The 19,896-nt window shown below is 48.1% G+C and overlaps 1 protein-coding gene across 14 annotated transcripts in view; it reads right to left on the reverse strand.

The window, feature by feature from the left end:
• The window catches only part of FOXP1 (forkhead box P1), a 341,592-nt gene that overhangs the window by 111,398 nt on the left and 210,298 nt on the right, over positions 1-19,896 (reverse strand). The window lies entirely within an intron of this gene.

The following is a 19,896-nucleotide window of genomic DNA, read 5'->3' on the forward strand; positions in this document are numbered from 1 at the left end:
GTTTCTGTAGGCTCGAGATCAGATTCTGAACTACTGTGTTTATCCAAAAGTGAACCAGACCTTTGAATATTTGGAGGACTATTCACTGCTGAGCAGCGTTTTTCTTGGATGTCAAAAGCACGGGAAGTTCTCATATTTTTTAATAGGGAAGAGGGTAAGGTGGGGGGGAGAAGCAAGAGTGCCTTTCTGTTGCTACAACATAAATAGTACATTGCATACAGCTGCTCGCACGCTTCCCCGTGCAGTCAACAAAACAAGGCACACAGCCGAAGTTTGTTTTCCAAAACATCCTGTGACAAACCTGCGCTCACCAACACTGCGGCTCATCACCGCTGCCGGCGGAGAGAAGGAAACACGGTGCTGGGAGAGCCCCGACGTGGGGAACCAGTGCTGCAAGTCACAGCGTGGGGCTTCAGCGCGTGCTGCTGCCTGACTCAGGGCAGCTCCTCCAAGCCTTGTTTTAAGGGCTGTGCTAGGGTGAAAAAATAGGCGAAGCTCAGAAAGAGGCGACAAAAGTGATTAGAGGCCTCAGCAGATAGGAGGAAAGATTGATAACGGTGGGAGTGTTTAGTTTAGCGGGAGATGAGTAAGAGGGGAGATGATAAAAGTACACAAATTGTGACTCGGCCTGAGAAGGTACATCTGGAGCTGGTTGCCATTTCTCATAATGCAAGAGAAAGGGGATGTTCAACCGAATCAGGAAGCAACAACAACAACAAAAAATTAGAACAGATAAAGGGATTTTTTTTTTCCTTTCTTAATACACAACTCATAATTACCCTCTGGAACTTACTGTCACAAGATATCACCAGTGCCAGGAGCCTGGGGAGGATGCAAGAGAGGATTAGACGCTTGTACAGATAGTAATGAGAGCATTTACAGCTACCTTTGGAGAGATAAAAATATAAACCAGGGTACAAATGCTGACGCTTCAGGGTACATGCCAGCCCCTCACTGCTGTGGGTCAGGAGGAAGCCTTCCCCTGCAGACAGAGCCGCACCTCTCTCCCCTCATCTCCAGCAGCCCAGGGCTACCGTGGGTACACAGCCATTCCTCAGCCCTTGGGTCCCTCGTCCCCAGGGGGCTGCAGCCCCATTCTGGTCCCTAAAATTAGCTTCTGGGACACGGGGGCAGCTGGCGATACCCTCCTGGTCCCCAGCCACATCACCTGGCCCCTAGCTGCTTATTTCCTCTTTTTCCTCACGTCACATGTCAGTTTCAGGTCCTCATTTTACAGGCCCTTCCTCTCCCTGGTAGCTGCACTACCATTTCTCCCTCTCTCAAAGCAAAGCCCCTGGTGATGCACAAAGGCAGGTTTGAAGGCAGTTGGCCTATTACACTTCTACCTACCTGCACAAGGCGAAACAAACCCAGCTCAGTTTCCTTTCATGTGCATGGCAGTCTTAACTTGTTTCTTTTAATCCCGTAAAAGCAGCTAAAGCATGCAAGTCGCTTCCCAGAGATGAGGCAAACCTGTATTTACTTCCTGACAGTGATTCAGGGACGATAATGAGCGTCGTCCCAAGCTGGTATTACATGGGAAACCTACACGCCATGTGCTACACAGCCGGCATTTAGAAAAGAATCGCATAAAACAACACGGTCCGTAAGGGCCCGAACGCAGCAGCAGCTCCTCCTGCACAGACGCAGCGGTGGAAGAAGGACCCAGCAGTGCTCCGAGTGCCCCCGGGAACCAGCGCCCTGCACGGCCCGCGTCTGCTGCCCAACGTGCGGCTCAGAGGGCTGTGGATGTGCCGAGGCAGAGGCGGCTACGCAATAAATCCAGCAAATCCAGAGGGCTGAGGCAGTAATCCATGGAAACATTCCACACAAGAGGGATTTTTAAGTGCGTTTAATTCCCAGCTGCAAACCTAATAAGCTTCCAGAAGGTGGAGACCACTGAGCACAAGGGGTTAATGGCCTCGCTAAAGAAAATGACACACATAATTTCCTTTTATCATAAAACAATACGTTTATTATTTTCTGTGTATCTGTTAAAGGGCACGGCCTTCTGAGTGGAAAACAAAACACAGCTCGGTCACATGTTTATTTGCTTCAGCTACTCCCTTTCCCTTCTGATAAATAATCAAACATGCCATCCAGAAAAAACAAAACCAGTGAGCTGGGAAATTTGATGGTCATCAAATAGACTGAGATACCAAGAAAAGCAGCCCACTGTTCCCACAGCGAGTTCTCTGCCCCACACCTACACTAACATCTGAGTAAATAACTTCAGTCACTCTTTCCATTTTCCCCATGCAATTACTCCTACTGTTAAACAAATTGTCCTTAAGGCAGTTGCAAACACCATTTTTTTTTTCCTGCAAAGTAGAACAACTTCTGAACATTAAAAAGCCAGACTAGCAATATATTTTAAAAATATGTTTGTTGTACTTGCGGTTTGGCTGCTCACACAGCTGGATTTCTCTCTCCCTCACTCCCTTTTCGAGGAAGATGGGCTTTTACAGTTTAAAATGCAAAACTGTGCTAGGAGCTGGGAGAGGCAGGGCCAGCCCCAGCAGGACGGGGTGCCCACGACAGGCACTCACACCCCTCCTCTCTCCGTCTGCAGCACAGAATGCTCCCCAAGAAGTTGCCTGCCATCCTGGTGGGCTCTGAAAGAAACAACCCTGAAACATCACGTGGCTTTTAAAGTTGTTTGAACAGAGAGGAGAACAACAAGCAGCCGTGTTGCAACATGGGTTAGCAGGAGGACCTCTGCTGTCCTCGGAGCCCAAAGACCACGCAGCACTGGACAACTGCAGCACATCCCTCACATGAGGAATTAACAGCCATTCCCTGGTGTGAGCGTGCTTCCCCTCTCCCTCTGTAGCACCACAGGTCTAAACAACAGCAATAGGAGCGAGATAATAGCCACGCTTGTTTCAGCAGCCTGACGTTTATTAGCATGAAATTGGTACAAATATTAGTGAGGCTGGTTCGCGAGCACTGCCAGATGCAAACAAGTTGAGGAAAACAAAACAAGGCTCTGTGGGCTCACACCTCTCTTCCTCCCCAACAGCCAAACAGCCGCATCTGCTTTATTGCTACTTTTTTTTTTTTTTTTTTTTTTTTGCCACTTGTACAAACATGCAGAGAAGCCACCGCAGAGGGGACAGTGACAGCGGGCTGCTTGGTGGCACCTGAAGGCAGCCGTGCTCCGGCCCTCACAGGGCTCCCAACCCGTGCCGGACGCCCTCCCTTCTGCCAGCAGCGGACCCAGCTCCCAGCAGCAACCCCAGCCATTCCCCTCCTGCTGCAGTGGGGACGGCAAAGTTCAGCCCGGCCGCGCGCTGCTGCGCTCTGAGCGCTCGCGGGGAGAACGAGGAGTTGAACAGAGTAAGCTCTTACTGTCTGCCTTCAGATTTCTGTCCTTGCGCTGGAGATGCGTTCTGGCTGTTTCTGTGCAGCGGGGGCTGAAGAATGGCAAAAAGATGTTTGAATAAACAGGAAGTGCCGTGCAGCCGAGCGCAGGCTGCAGGGAGAAGGCGCTGGAGCTCTGCCCTCCGCAGGAGGCTTTGCCTCCACAGTAGCAGCGTCTGCTTTTATTAAATGACAAAGAAACCACAAGAATTCCTGCACTAATTCCTTGCCTGCGAGGCCGAAGGTCCGGTCGGAGTTAGCAGGTAATGCTGGAGCCGGCCGTAACACTGAGCAACACGCAGACACAGAGTGACCCTGCCTTGTGAAACCCCCATCCTTAAGCAGAAACATGCAGAACTAATTACGCCCCCAGCCAGACCAAACGGCAGCAAAGCATACACCTCACTTCTGCAAAAGGCAGAGCTGTTTCCACATAGCTTCAGCCACGGCTGACTCTCCCACCCCGCAGCATCCTGACTTTCCCTGAATATCGCCCCACGAGGCTGCCCGGGCTGCGAGAGCTATTTTTTGTCCAACTGCGTGAACAGAAATATAAACAACCACCAAAAAAATGCAACTTGTCTCGGCTCGGGACGCACAGCCAGCATCCATCCCATGCGCACGGCTTTCCCCCAAGCCTCCTCCCTCCCACCACCAGCTCCCCCACTTAGCGGTGCTGCATAACACCCCTCTCCCCACCCAACCATCAGAGCTCTGTCTGCCATATCGGTGACACGACGCAGATACTGTCACCGAGAGTCAAGCGGGGCACTCGAAAGCAGTTTGGGCAGCGATGAGCAACCCAATAGCCATGTTCAATAGGAAAGAGGGACAGGATGCCTTTAGAAAATGTACTGCTGTTGTGGCAACGCGCTGCTGCCGCTGAAGGGCTGATTTGTTACCGAGCGTGTAGTCTCGGACTGTCTGTCATTCCGGGTGCTAATGCTGTGCTAAAATAACTCATTGGGAGCTGTCACCGGGATGTTTACATAGGCCCCCAATCTTTTCTTCATACAAGGAAATTTTTTACTGGAATTCATCTTCTTTTGATCTCACATTCAAAGCAACAGCAGCTTGATAGACATGCAAGTCTGAAAGCAAATCCAGACGCTGAAGATAAACCGCCAGAATATGACAGGCAGGAGCATCTAAAGCTTATAAAAATGAAGAGAACAGCATGTCGTCTGAGTATTACAATAGCAGAAATCAAGAGACATATTAGGTGGAACTGATCAGCCACAAAAACAGTTCAAAAGGCAGATCATAGAAACAGAAGACTAAGCTAGAAAAAAAAATGGGAAAGATCTGCCATGCAGAGGCATCACCTCCTCACTGCGCCCTGCTGTGCTCCCACTCCTGCACATAAACTGAAGAGGAATTGGGGCGGTTTGGGTACCTCCACCGACTCAGCACTTCCACCCTCACTCACCAATTAGTTTACCAAGCGTGCATCGCAATTACACGTCGTTCAAAGCAAAAGATCACCAGGACGCTGTGCTGCTCGTGCCCCCCAAAGAGCACAGGGCTGGGACAGGGGCTGCCCTGTTGGAAGCCAGGACACAACCCCTGGCACACAGCCCCCAGCCTGTGCTGCTCCCCGTCTCCATGGGATGTGCTCCTGTTCCATCTCTGCACTGCGTTGAGCCCTAGGATGCTCCCAAGCTCTGCCTCTCCTGCTGGTGTATGCCATCAGTTCAGAAGATAATTTCATTTCAATTGAATTACGTGTGCCACGGAGCCTACAGCTCTGCACCGAAGACGACGCTCACAGGGAAACAATTGCTGAAACTTTCTCTGGAAAAATCCCATACATTTTTAATTCTTCTTCCCCAAATAAGCTTCTTATTCTAATTGAAGTCAGCAAATATAATGAAAAAGTAATTCTCAAACAATTTTGTACTTAGAGCTGTTTGTTAACAAACACCGACCGAGCAGCAGTGTTAGGTTAAAGGGCAGCAGGATTCCACATTATAATTTAGCCTGCGGTTATTTCTGATTAAGAACACCCTCCGGGACAGCAAAGCAAGATCTTCCTTTGCAGCAGGCAGAGCTTTTAAAATTAGCCTCTTCTGCATAATAAAACCCAACAGGAAAACTGTGGATTTAAAACTGTATTAACCAATTTGAAGTGCTGCAATGAGTTTACGTCTTGCTTTCTACAAAACACCGTTCCCTGCCCAGCCAAGTCACAAATGTACAAATGCTTCCTGGATCCTGAAACTGTTGTAAGAAAGTCACCTTCTGTCATGCTTATGTAGCTATCTAATGTGCTAAAGGCTGATTATTTATCTTTAAACTGTACTAGTTTAATCTTTTAAGGTCACCACTAATCTGCACCAACCTTTTAAAAAATAGCAGCTTTCAAGACGTACTGCTAGAATCCCTAACTGGGCGCTGAATGTCACTGTCACTGATACATTAACCAGAACGAGGGCAGTTTTACAATGTAAACACCAAATAGCAATCCTCACATAAATTAGAAGAAAAGTACGATCTCTGTGCCAGGAGAAACGTTGGTAAATAAGACTGACACCATGCTATTTCACACAAATGCTGCTCAAAACTGCACTGCTGTTGCTTTCTCCTTCCTCCTCACTTCTCCCCCTCCTTCCCAGTGCATAACTTGGGTGTAATTCTTCCCAGCCCAACATGGGTACAATTTAGAGGCCCGCTGGGTGTGCGTCCTTTCTCGTATTTAGCAGCAGGCCTGGAAGCCCCTTGTGTGTTATCTGCTCACAGCACTGCACAGCAGCCCTCCCATATCCTTTCTTCTTTTCCCTTAGACTTCTTCTGGACTTGAATGTCACAGTAGACCTTGAATGTGAAATGGCTTCAAGCTAATTGCTTTAATTGCTTGAAGATGTGCAGGCAGGTGAAACCCGATCCCCTCGGCCATTGTGGAGACCAGGAACAACACAGGAATGTTTACACAGTGGTTTGAGTTTAATAGACAGTAGGGCCCAGTTTCAGACAGCCAGCAAAAACACGGCTAATAGGTGACCTCTTAATGTAGTCCTCCTTTTTAAAAACAAAATACAATTTCATTTTATCCAAGGCAACAGCCCTAAATGCCAAGGTTATCTGCTTGACTTTTCGAGTGAGCGTGCACTGCGTTACACCTGACATTTATACCAGAAACTCTATCCTGAACGCATTTTCTTCTACCTTAAAACAAAAAAGCACTTTACGTGTCAGTCACCTTACAAACAGATTAGAGCTTTAGAGCTGGATGGGGTTTCCTCCTAAGTGCAGTCATTTCCATTTTGAATTGAGTGCTGTGTGCCCACGCCGCGCTCCCCCTGCCCCAAAGGCCCTGGCAGGGGCTGAGCCCACGTCCCCACACAGCCACTGCACACTGGGGGCACTGAGAGCCTGATTCCCAAGAACCAGAAGGGAAGGAAAGTGGGCAGGCATGGCTGAAGTGTAGAAAACAAAGTAGAAAAAGTGATTTTGGCAGCAGCTGGTGGCATGAAGGTATTTACTGTTGGCCTAGTCCAAAAAAACAACACTGAAAACAGGTAATAGCCGATACTCACTTTCCTGGCACAGGCCCTTTGTGTTTTGATGCCATTCCTAAGAAGGGGTAAAGCTTACACTGGCTGAAGATTAGCAGGGAAATGATATGTATCATCTCCCAGGCCAACGGGAATAAACAAACCAGCATTTCTGTAGGAAAAAGAAATGGAAGAAATGTGATGAACAAGAGCAGCAGGAACACAGGCACAGGAGGGGTGGCCAGCCCAGTGCATACCAAGCACAAACAGCAGAGGAGAACAGCACCCAGCCCCACGTCCCTGCTAGCAGAGGACACTTCCACTCCATCTCTGCTGTTTTGCTCAGAAAGTTGTGATCACCCTATTACCCAACTGAGGCAAGGCCTACAAGAGGAGGAAAGCTGCTGCAAACATCTGGATGTGGCTCAGATATCATCTGGATGCCCATGGCAGGACAGTGGGCACTGGTGCTGCACCCTACCTCAATGCTGCTCCCAGCCCTCAGCAGCAAATGAAGGACCGACCTTAAGTAACAGAACAAAGGGAACAATGGGAGCCGGGGAGCGAGCTGGGATGCTTGTGAACATGCCTCTCACTATGGAGAGACAACACACAGCACACACGCACAAAGCAGCTGCCCCTCAGCTCATCTCTGAAAGGCTGCAATTCCACCAACGGTGGGGTCTTCCCCTCAGCCTGGAAGGAAAAAAAAAAAAAAAGAACGAAAGAAAGAAAGAAAAAAGCTCGGCACTGCAAAAACAGTGTCAATTTAAAGATTTAGTATAAACCAGCTCAGGGCTAGTGGGAGGAACGCTAAGTGGAAAAAGTAAACAGGGTCCCCCCGCGCCGTCCCGAGGAAGCAGCGCGCAGCCCGTGCCTGGTACGGCGGCGGCCCCGCGCCCGGCAGGGTCAGCGCAGCTATGCCGAGCTGACAGGTTGGGTTTACAGCAGGCCAGCGCTCTGTTTGGATATACTGGCCTTGCTCACCGCCAGCTTAACAACAGATGGCTCGAAAACTTTCATTATGTTGCGCAGGGCTGAACTGCAAACAATCGTGGAAAACTGTGAAAAGTTTAACTCTGTGTGAGCCGCGCAGGGAGAGCCTGCCGTGGGGACGTGTGCCTTTAAATTAATGGAAGAGGGGCGGGATGATTAATCGTACCTGTGCGTGGTCCCGGGGATGCCTGAAATGAGGATCTGCGATTTGACAAGGTCAATTCAATAAAAGGAGCGTTCCAGAGGAAAATGGGTTTGACGGATGGCGAGGCTGCATGCTGAAGCCTCCTCGAGCCCACGGCTTGGGGGAAGTTACAGACAGCTCCTGCCGTAATCCCCCCCCGAGGCTTCTGGGGGCTCTCTGCCAGCGCTCCTCCATCTCCAGGAACGGGGACTCCTTCCCTGGAATTCCCACCTGAAACTTTGGCACTCGGAGGCACCAGCAGGCCGCCAAGCAATCTCACGCGCGGGCCCGAGCGTGATTTATCCAAATCTGCGTATAATTTAAATATTCATTAAATTGATTCCATTCATATGCACCCTAATATCTTTTAACGCTCCAAGGCAGGTTGTAAATGCACCTTCCAAGGTTTAATTCAATTGACAATCTTATATACATCTCATCGCCGGAAACACATTATTTTATATTATTCAAGAAATGAACAAATCTGTTTTCCACAAATGTATTTTAAAAGCTACTCTTTCCTGTTATTGAAAGAAAATTGTGTTTATTACTCCTTTAGCATAGTGTAAACTCATAAACGTCAACAGAGAGTACAAGGAAAACTGTCAACTAAATATTGTTTCCTTCATGAGCTGCTCTTCCAAGTCAATTACGCCTTTCAACTTCTGGGGCATTGTATGATAAACTGGCAGTAAAAATCATTCACATTAATATACCATGGTGCCTTGCCTGCAAAAGGTAATTAAAGAAGTAAATGACTCATAAGAATAGACATATTAGCTGCAAAATGAAAGGCAACTGAGCTGCCACATGAAAATATGTACCATTAAGATACTGCATTTTCATATTCCTGTAATCAGCTTCAGTAGACTAATGCTTATTTAATCCAGTTCTCTGCTAAGTCCATCAACAACTGTTTTTTGCTGTTTTCTCCTTGACTGAACATTATGTGTGCAGGTTTGGAATAAATACCGCAATAAGATTTTTGCATAGTCAATTGAAGAACAGGTTTTTTATCTTTTAAAAACTATTTTTCTTTCTCACCAGGAGGAATGCAGCACAGAAGGTTACCCCGAAAGCCCTCATTTTCTGGGGCTGACGGACTCCGAGTGAAACGCGCACCCTGCCCGCAGCATGCACCATTAGGATCAGCGAGGCCACGAGCAGGAAGAAGCAGCTTCCTGACTCCAGCTTCCAGCCAACCTATTCCAGCTGCAATAAATGCTCAGTTTTGTTCATGTGGATTTTCACCAGGTTTAGGAAATAAGGAAAACCAGGCCTGCTCTCCCTTCATCCAGCCCTGGAGGTGAAGCGGGAGCCCAACGGCATGCTGTCCCCAACCCACATTTGGGGAAAGCCAGCAGTGACTGAAGACTTCAGCTTCAAGCCCACATCCCACCCTGCTGGGAGGGCAGCAAGGGCACCAAGCTCAGTGCCAGCTCCTCATTTTGGGAACAGCCTCTGCTGCATGCTTTGATGGCCCCCAGCCTTTGGTACAGGGCCACCTGCCCACTTCTGTCCCTCCCAAGGGGACAGACAGAAGACGGCAAACCAGAGAACAAAGTACACCCGTCTCCAGCCTCCAAAGCAACACTCTGTGAAACACTCAAACATTTATAACTCATCCTGTTTGCGAGCAGCAATTAAAATATTCTTTTCATCACGACAAAGCTCTGTAAGGCCGAGATCTAAACTGCTTTTAACTGCGCAGCTTCCACCATGACTTCATTTGGTGAAGCGTGGGGTGGAGTCATCCCCGCATCTCCGCTATCACGACGGTGTGGCTGGTGACAAATGCTGACTTTTCTAAATGGCAGGCGCAGTGCATGTGCCATCCATCCTTTATTTATCGTGCCCCACAGAGCTTTATCCTTGCAAAAAGAGATCTTTCAATAAAAACCTTACCAGGGTGCTCCGGAACCTGCGCCACATATTGCTTATTTATCACTACCGATACGAAACAGCGCAGGACTTAAAATGTAGGATCAATCATTATTTAAACTGCATTATTGCTTCTCCATTTGAGCAGACATCACTTTGTACCCACAATTAATGAGCTCTAGTCCTTTTTCTAATTAAGGAACAAAGGTTCTTGTGTGCAGAGTATGGAGTGACACTGTCTAGAGAACACAAATTTAAATACAAGAGAATCCTTCTAATTACCTTAAAATAGGATTTTTAATATCCAAGAGCATAATAGGATCAAGAAATTAGAGCATTTCCAACAGCATTTACAAATAAGTCATTACAAAACACTGTAAAAAGGTAATAATGCATCCCTAAAAATAATGGGACCTTACGGAAATAGGCGCCTAACACTTCTGTACTCGTGTAATTAATCCCTGCACATTGATACAGGGAAAACACAATGCTGAAATTATCTTATGTACATGAACGCATACAGACAAATTAGAAAAAAAGGAGGAATCGGCTCTTCGGGCATAAAATACTTCAAATTGTGCAGATTAGAATCCGAACGCTTAATTAGGAAAGTCAGAAAGGCAACCTTGCTCTGTGCAGTAATTAGGGCCGTTAGAAATTGGATCCCGTCTCCTCAGAGTGGTACCCACATACAGCGCTCCGAAATAACCCGCGCCGCTGGGAAAGTATACTTGCTATCAAGGGCAAAGCTGCTATACACTGAGGTAACAGTAAATGACAGACTGTTGTTCAAGTCCATTAGCTGCTATGTGATAGGAGCACATTCACAAGCACACGACCTGTGAAAAATCTTAGATCTCTTTAAATCTTTGAATTGGATTGCTGCATTAATTCTTAAGAACTGCAATCCTTCAACCAAGTCAAATTACCCTCATTAACAGGGGAAAAACTGCCTCTGCAATAAGTTAAAAAAAAAAAGATATTTATTACCTATAATCACTTCCACGTACTTCACCTGGAAGCACGGCGAGGCGGGACAGCCTCGGGGCCGGCACCAGGCGGTGGGCAGCACCGCTGCTCCGCGCCACGGCATGGGCTGCGCGGGGAAACCTCAGCGGCTGCTCTAGGAAAAGAAAAATCACTAAGAGCAAGAGCAGGCACTGAAGCGATCTGTGTGTGTGCCACTGAAATAACCGCAAAAGAGGAGGGGAAATTCTTCGGTTATTCAAGGCTTGATTAGAACACTGCTTCGTAATTAGGCGTGTTACAAGTATTGTCATCGACCAGAAAATTCATGTACGAACTGAAAGGTCTCAGAAGCTGGCTCTAGCCTTCTATTCATTAACAACATCTGCTATTAATGTTTAACCCTCATAAACATGCACAAAACGTTCACCATTCAACGAAGATTAAAAATAAATATTTTGTTGTTCCCTTCTATCCTCGTGGTGATCCGCACAGCTCTGCCAATACCACCAATAGCCAAAGCGGCCACTCAGATAACAGACAAGCACTCGCTCTTTGTTGGAAAGCAGGGATTTCTTTCTCCACTTGCTGCTCCTCTGTACTTCAGATGTTGCAGCTCCAGAGCCAGTGCAGCACAGCGGCAGCAGCGCCGGCACGCACATACACGCACACGTATAGCGCAGCATGAATCATTTATTCTAAAGATGGAACTCCTCTGAGCAATCTTCAGGACTCCTGGTTTACACTTTTCTATGATCTTGCAAGGCGTGTTATCAGGCTGCTGTGAAACAGGGAGCTGGGTGACAGAGGGACCAGAGAGTCAGAGGGAGCAGAGAAGTGCCTGCACCTCACCCTGCTCGCGTGTCAGCCCTCCAGGGCAGCCCTCTGCAGGAGCCCACAGCCACTCACTCCCACTGCCGCGCTCCTCATGCAGGCAGAACAATCTGCTGTGCAGCTCCTTGGCAGCTGGGACGGAGCCAAGTGCCAGGTCTCCCGCTCCTCTGCCGGCTCCTGGGCACTGAGCACGGCCCCAGGCCCCGTCCCTGCACACACAGCTCTGTGCCCCCACTGCAGTGCACTGCAGCACCGAAATGCACCACGAGCGCCCCGCAGTGCAGTGGGTGCACACAGGCGCAGCGCCTGCCGACCCCACGACCTGCAGAGGTGCCCCCGCCCACCCGACCACAAGGCCTCTGCTGTGCAGAACGCCGAGGCACCGCGAGCCACAGGAGGAACGAAAACTACAGCTCTTCTTGTCTTCAAACATGACATTCATGGCGGATTCGCTGTCTGCATGTTGCAGCACGCTCTATTCTTAGCACTGTGCCTTTTAAAGTTAGGCCCATTATTTTCTACGGTGTATCAAGATCAGTATGTATAACATATGCCATATTGTTGACACTTCCCTGGATGTACTGCATGCCATATGCCTAAAGCACTAAAAGGGGTGATGAACAGAGTGGCAATACTGAAAGGAGAACAAGATCCACCGAGCATGCTGAATGAATTCAGTTATATAATTCAGCCAATAAGGGTTTCCATACTCTTAACAATCTCTTTTTCTTTTTGCCTCCCTCATATAAAAATGCATTTAACAACTTTCTGCTGTGAGAAGTTAGCACGCTGGACACGTATTCAAAGCAAACATTTAATCACGGCAGGCCCACCAGCTCTAAAACGTATACACGTAAAGATAGACCGTATATAATCACCCCAATAAAACAAACAAAAAAGGCCGATTCATACATTATAGCAATAAACTAAAAAAATAAAACACAGTTCTGCTCCTGTATCTCCTCGTCCTTTATTTTACCCTCCATAAATCTACACCCCAAGTCCAACTTCTCAAAGTAGGGAAGATGTCACCTTGCCCATGCTGAGGCTTTATTTACTAGATTTCTCACTAAGAATTATTATGTGAAGAATCCAGAATCTAACGCTCTCTCACACTACGGTATTTTTGTCCAAATCTTCTGGAACGGATTATAAAATTGAAATGTAAGTAGGAACACAGCAGAGCTATATATATAACAAGAACAGCGCTCTTCAGCATCTGATACATGCACATGTGTCTCTGCAGTTCTACGCCAGCCCCCTGCACACACTAATGGGTGAACTAGCTGCAAACTCGTCATTAGAAAAAGGGAAGAAAAGGAACTGACTCATCAGTGAGACCGGTTGTGACAGCACTGACATGCACAGACCTGGCTCTGGCTCTTCGAGCTCTTCAGTTCACCGCTTGCAACCAAACTGAGCGGCCACTGGGAAAAGCAGAGGCAATCAAACCTACATGGAGCTGGGATGGTTGCAGGGAGCTCAGCCCAGCTCCCAGGTCAGTCCCTGCAGGACGGCAGATGGGGATGTGTGGACAGCAGGCACTGCCGCAGAGTTCCCAGAAGCTTCCAGACCAGAGGACCCGAGGCAGCCCGGTGTGCTCGAAGCATGGCCTGGAGCATCCCACAGAAGGACGTGGGCACTGGGGCTCAGCACAGGCAGAGTGGTGCTGGCAGTGCCACACAACACTGGGCTTCCCCAGCCCCCACCGCCACCATCCAGCCATAGGCGATGGATCAAAGGGCTATGAGAAGATAAGGAGAATCCATTTTAATTTCAAAACATGAACATTCCGGCACAGGAGATCACTAAAAAAGATCAGTTCTGTTCTGTTTCAGTGGGGAACGTTGCATTTTAAATGCATGTGCGTGTATGCATTTATTTGAGTAAGCAGCATCATTAGGAGTATAAAGCAACGCAGGGGAACATGGGACTATTTGTTAAAGTGGAAGGCAGAATCCTCTTTGTGGAAAACATCAAAGCAGAAGAACACATGCTGATGTTTAAAAACAGTCTATGTCTAATGCAGAACATCAAGTTAGGAAAAAAAAAAAAACCAACAAAAAAACCTTGCTTCACCATTTTGCTTCCAGAAACAAACCCAGCGCTCCGTGCTCCTGGGCACCCTGCCACTGCCAGCTGCTGTGCTGGCTGGACAGCCCACCAGAGAGGACGAGGAGAGAAGCAACACGCACAGATCTCACAAGATGAGATGTGCAGGGGGTGAGCTGGCATCGCCCCCTGCCCTGGGCTCTGGGGCTGCGCCTTCAGCTCCCATCAGCACACAGTAAGCCCTCTGCCTCCTGGTCCGTGCTGCAGGGCTGGCCCAAGGGAGCACGACCCAGCTTCCTGCAAGGCACAGGCTAGGAGAGCCTGGTGGCCTCCATCCTTTACAGAACACTGCATACAGGGGAAAGATCCCCCCAGCAGCTCAGCCCCACCTGTGGGCCCCAGCAGGACGTAAGCACTGCAGCCACGCCAACATGCCCACAGTCCTTCCAAATTGCTTCCACGCAAGGCAAGAAGGGCTAACTCACATGGCTCATTAGAACATTTCCTGTGTTTGTGCTGAAACAAACAAACAAAGAAAACAACACCAAAAAAAAACAAAACCCAAACTTCACACCCACACGTCAGCAACAAAAACAAAAGTATAAAAATCCCCTAACCCACCCTGTGGTGAACTCTGCTTCCTTTTTCTCACCGTGCTGGTGACGTTCACAGCACAGCTCAGAAGGGTACAAGGGCATCACTGCCATGGCAGCTACTTAATTCCAGCAGCAGATCCCAGACCTGTAATGAGCGCCTGCTTCCTACCCACCAGGCCATTAATCACTGCGACTCCTAAAAGGTTCAATTCATGTGCCCACTCGGAGAACTCATGAGATGTCTGATAGTCATATGTCATTTGAGAAGGGAACAGAACTGTATTCTTTTCCAAACCGATGCAGCTCCTATTACCAAGAGGCTCTCTCCCCTGGGAGCGACCAGAAGAGAGAGACGAAGCAGTGCTGACTCAAAGCTCTGCCTCGCAAACGCACATCACCGATACAGGAAGGGAAGAGTTAGGAGGAATGTGCCACTACTTTTATTTCACCCACGATCTGGGTAATTGGGGGATGGATTCTGAAAGCAGTGAATGATCTCTGGGGCTCTATCCTGGACAGAGGGGCTGCTCTTCTCCTGGAGAGCTTGGCAACAGCAAAAGAAGCTTTTGCCACCCTAAAATAGAGAGCACTTCTGTTCTGACTGGTTAACCTCACCCTTCTTGAGGAGGCAGCAGAGCCCACGAGCAGTCAGAGGTGATGCATTCCCACATCCGTATCACTTCTCTCTACACCCAGGGCTTCCAAATTTCAATGCTCAGCTACTGGTGCTCACGGGTCCCCAGGTTCTGCTTCTGCCCATTTTGCCCTGCGTGACACGCGTGTCTCCAGCAGTGCCACCTCCTATAGATGACAACTGGCAATAAAAGGGTACCAAAAAGGGAAATGCAGCTTAGAAAGATTATGGTCATGTCTCCACATTTGGTAGAAAATTACAAACAAGCTGTCATTTATCCTCTTACTTCCTCATGCTGGTTTTCTTCATTTAAATATTGCTCTATCAGATAAACTAATAGATAATGCAGACAAAAATATCAAACCTAAAGATACCTCAGCAATTGCTTCACATCATCGATTTTCCTGCAAAACATTCAATTACCTGCAAAACATTCATGGCATTTTTCAACACTCAGTACACCACAGCTTGCTGCTTAGGAATTAGCATACAATGGAAAGGCACTGACATTCATTAGCCAACAAAGATCTTCTCCCATTTTTTTCCCCACTCCTCCAGAGTGCTACAACAACCACACTGAACTGCTGCTGCTACCAGAGAGCCAGCTTGGGAGCACAGAGGAGGCACAGGGGCTGCTTTCAAAGGGTTTACAACCTTGAAAGGGAGTTTGTAATGCACTAACCCGTGGGACTTTAAGCAAAGGAAGCCCATGCTGGGAGCTGACGTGAACTATGGGACAGTGCTGGCTGCACAGTGTCAACCAGAAGTGTTGGAACTAAACTAAGTGTTTCAACAGTGGCTTCATCCTTCTCTGAACCTGTGTCCCAAGCTCTCCTTCGGATTGCTAGCAATACACAGCCTCTGAAAAATGACTTGAAGCCCTTCAACAATACTAAAAAGCCTCTTTTCCACCACTCTGACCCTACAGGTGGGGAAAGGCACCAGAGCATGGGAAGTTCAACACCAGAAACAACATTCATGAACAACAAACACGAGGAATCCCAAACGTTTCAAAGAAGAACTTGCTGCAAGAAGCCCTTTCTCTGCTTGCCTACTGAGTCCAACCCAGCTCCAAGACTTCCTGGCTCTCTCCTCAACACAGTCAGTGGGTTTGCAAATCAGTAAATTCTTGCATTCAGTATTTGGTGCTGAAAACAAAACCAAACACAAACATCCTCCTAAATCCTTATGCAGCCACAATACCCCATGGCAATGCTTCCCCATAGGCTGGTTCAATTTCTCTCCCTAAGACACGCTCTCTGCCCCTCCTCACACACACGTGTGCCCCACAGAGGCTGCTCGGTGAGAAAGGAGCAGAGCTGCCAGCACCCACCAGGCCGCAGTGGCTGTGGGTCAGCAGCGCCCTGCAGGCTCCCCACATCAGCTCAGCCCAAAGCCCAGCCCCAGACAACGCCTGGACTTCAGAGAAGTCCAGGTTCAGATCCACATCCACGTTTTGCATCTCCAAGCTAAACAGAAGGATTCTCTCGACCTCTTCCAAATAATAGTCTTTTAAGACACAAGACTCAAGAACCAATAAAAAAGGTAATTTAACAATATCTCTAGTGTGTCACCAATCGTGTAAAGGGCCTTGAGGCTGCTGCATTCCCACTGTGGCGCAGTAGCTTTGCCACCCTGCTGGTTTCCAATTGACACCCTGTGTGTTGATATTTTTTCCAGCCAAAGCCTGGCAGTGCTTTCAAGCTCACCCCGCCAGCCGATGTCCTGCGCCGGGGCCACCGCTGTGTGCTGGCTGCAGCCCCACGGGCAAAGCACAGGGATGGACTGCTCAGCCCCAGTGCCCTGGCAGAGAGTAGGGAGAAACCTGACTTTAGATGGGAGAAGACAACCGAGGGACACAAGGAGACTCTTGGTCAGGATCCTGAAGCATTAACAGTGCTCAGTAACTTGACAGGGCACCCATCACATGGGTGCCAACCGATCCCAGCCATCCCTTAAGGAAAAGCAGCTAGAGTGACCTCAAGCACGTTATGCCTGCCTGAGCCTGCGGACTGCTTCAAAGATAGAATATCTGAGACAGGGTGTGACTGCCCTCAATTCGTTTCCATTTTCAGGACAAACTGCCCAAAGCACAGCACAGGCAAACGTTCCCCACTGAACCCCCTCCCACCCCCGAGCTGCCATGGGGTAAGGAACAGAAAGGGGTGACGGGGGGAGAAACGGGCGAAGACCACACTTACAGCACACTTACCTGCTGCAAGTGGAATTCATATTCGTAAAAACACAAACTCATGCAGCAAGTTCTCCTTTGCCAACACCCTCAGCACCCCGTACCACCCGCTTCAGGAATAAGCTTTCAAACGGATAACTGCTGAACGAATCTATCTGCTACAGGAATCGGGCTTTTGCCCACTCCAAGCTTATGTGTTTAACAGGCTTCGATACTTCAATGAAAAATTGAGGTGGCAATGATTTGCAGACTAAATTAATGTTAAATACTTCAAAGAACTGGACAAACAAGTCAGCAGCAAAAATTTTATGGGTTCACTTCCTTCAAGGGAACTTAAAGAGGCAGCATTTTATTGCTGCGAATTCTAGTCACTCCTTTTACCCCTCAGCATCTGTTTGAAATATGTAGTAGACAATTGCTTTTTTGGCTCTGACTCAGGTGGTTGAAATACAGGACAAACAGACTACTGTATATAAGCTTTCCTCCAGCAATGAAAATTTTTATTAACTCTCTTGCATAGCAAACTCGGCTGCCTAGCTTCCAATCCCTATAGAATCATCAAGGAATGTGGCTAGTTATTAATTCTGGTGGTCAAGCACAGGGTGGATATGCTGGGGCTTGTCTGCAGCGTATAACCTCACGTTTCAAAGAAAAAAGCTACAGAAGGAAGGAAAAAAATAAATGAGTTCTGTTTAGTTCATCATTCATATGTGTAAAATTCCAAGCTAAACACTAGCTCTGTGCATAAATATGTCAGCCCTGTCAAAAGCTCCAGCCAAAGAAAACAGGGCCCATGGTGGAGGGGTGCAGAACCACCCTCAGAGCCATGAACTCACAGCACCTTCGGCCGCCATGTCACAGCCAGGAGTTTTCTCACTTAGGTGCTTCATGAAAATGACCTCCGGGCAGCTGAAGGAGCAGAGGAGGAGAGAGGAACAAGGACAGAGGTGCAGAAGACAGAGGAAACCCTACTTCATTTAGAAGGGTTCTGGCCACTCGCAGCCCTTGTCCTCATCATTTCTGCATCCTCTGTGCTTCCCACCTTGTGCCTACCACTTCTGCAAGCCTTTGTTCACTGAGAAATGATGCATTATGGTTTCTAGCATTTACAACTTTATGTTGTGGTCACGGGCTAATCTGGGCCAATCTTTGGCTGTTGTGGTGTATTACCAATTGTTCTTTTGACATCTGTTGTGTTTCCAAAGTCATAAATACCCAATAATTGTAGTCAGCACATTTAAATTAACAGGTGCAAGATTTTCCTTTTTCGTATCTTCTCTGCAGAACAATTCCAACTGACTGTCGTACCACTGCTCTGCAGCTACTATCAATTTCTCTATTTCTAGTGAGTGCTTGAACAGCAGATTATTTAATGGCTAGACTTTGTTTAAAGCTCCCCTTCAGTTTTGCACATCTCAGGAACAAGGCAACAGTCTGGAGCCAGTAGCCAACTTTTGTCACAATGCAGATAAGGAAAGGAAGCAGATGCAAAGTACCCTATAATACAGTTTGTGACCTTCCTCAATAGAGGGGATGTCAGGAAGTCCAGAGAGACACACAGTGATCATTTAGCGAGCCCACAGTCAACTGTTTCATCCTTTCATACTTGGGAGTGATGCAGCTATTGAAACCACAGCCAGGGAGGGACAGTCCTAGGGGCAAACAACACACACGTATTCCAAGTAAACAGGCGGCACCTGATGCTCAAGCATTCCTGCTTTATGCACGATGCGGGGGCAGCTGAGCCCCTGGTGAGGCTCTGTGCAGGCAGAGCTGCCAGTGGAGTCCATGCCATGGGCTCCCCAAGCTCAGCCCTGCACCGAATTCTGCAGGAGCTGTGCTTTTGGAGCAGAGCTTCACTGAAACAAGGAGATAAAACACACTGGAACTCTTTGAATCCCGCCTGCTTTGCTCATACTCCTTTTTCTTTTGCATTAAAATGTGGCCTTTTCATGTAAATGCTGCCACCTGTCATCTTTAGCCCTTTATTTTTGGTGCCTCTGTTCTTAGTTCTCAAAACGCAACCCGGACTGCCCATGAAGCAGGCTGGGCCCCGTGCTATGAGCTCAGGGTGCCCAGCACAGTTCTGGGAGCTGTCAAAGCAGCCAGCAGCCTCAGCTGGCTGCAGAACTCCACCAGGCTCTACCCGACGCGATGCCACCTTCCAGCAGAGCCCCCAGATAACATCCTTTCCCTGAAATACCCGCGGTCTGATTCATCTGTTTTACTCCTGCCTTATGCTGGCTTCACACCACCGCCAGCAGCAGCCTTACACCAACGTGAAACTGAAATAAATCCACGGAGAGACAGACACGCTGCAAACACACAGAAATTAATGCGCTTTTCACTGCTCTTCGTGTATAAACACACAGGAAAATCTTCTTTTCCTTCTGTTCCTCTCTTTCTGCGAGTTCCTGGCTATCACTCTGAAATGTAGATATTCCCATCATGCCTCGGTGCTTTTCAGCCCCATGATGCCCTCACTTTTGATTGTGTAGATGAAGTTGAAGTGCACAGGGTATTTACTGATCCAGTTATCTTGTTCTGTGACAGGCAGAATCAATCAATCAAGGGGCCAGCTTTATGCTTGCGTATTCCAGGCACATCTCCGCACTTCAGGATACGAGATCACAGTGTTATCCAGCCAAATTTGATCAACAAATGCAGTTCCCCTGTGCCACAGCAATCTCAGATGAAGATGTTAT

This window comes from Tympanuchus pallidicinctus, unplaced genomic scaffold (assembly GCF_026119805.1).
Source record: "Tympanuchus pallidicinctus isolate F22 unplaced genomic scaffold, pur_lepc_1.0 scaffold17, whole genome shotgun sequence".
Taxonomy (NCBI): Eukaryota; Metazoa; Chordata; class Aves; order Galliformes; family Phasianidae; genus Tympanuchus; species Tympanuchus pallidicinctus.